Genomic DNA, 750 nt, shown 5'->3' on the forward strand with positions numbered 1-750 from the left:
GCACTATGCACTCATGCTATCGCAATTTGTGCAATTGATTGGATGAAAAGGTTAATTGGATGCAGCGAATCGAAGGCTGCAGATAAGTCGATAGTGGTGTTCCATTTTAAACTTCGCGCGACTTTTTAGAAAGATAAATTTTCCGAGATTTGATTAGTTTTGTTAGTTGTGATGTATTGGGAAAAACAGTTACTCAGAACTATATAATTTAACGTGAAAGTCGCATTTTCTCTTTTCTCCATCTTGTTAGAATTAAGAAATACATATTTTCTTTACGTTGTGTGCTTCGCGTGGTCTGTAGATATCGCACCTTTTTCCTTTACGCACATTATTTCATTGGATTTTATTGAATAATTCCTCGGAAATTTCTATTAAACAAAAGTTGCAAAACATCATGTTAATCTTTAGTGGAGTAAACTTTTAAGTGTTGCAGAAACGAACATTTCATTGGACGTTCAGTTTAATACAACGCTACCATTGGTCGGAAAAGATGGGAAGTTGTCCCTGATTGGCTGCCTACTGTTTCCTTGCCTCCTGATTGGTGGATCGCGGGAACACCTCTGCATCGCCAAGGAGCATGAAAGCACGAGAGGGTAACTCTACGAAGCTTTATATTTTCTCCGACAAGCAAGCGATATCCGAGAACTGCTCTCCCTTTTCACTTACGGTACATAGATGGCGCTAGTTATGGGTGAAAATGGAAGGGGATACTTATTTGAATTGCGTGTTAATGCGGGCAATGTTGTTCAT

The sequence above is a fragment of the Penaeus monodon genome, chromosome 32 (genome assembly GCF_015228065.2).
Source record: "Penaeus monodon isolate SGIC_2016 chromosome 32, NSTDA_Pmon_1, whole genome shotgun sequence".
Taxonomy (NCBI): domain Eukaryota; kingdom Metazoa; phylum Arthropoda; class Malacostraca; order Decapoda; family Penaeidae; genus Penaeus; species Penaeus monodon.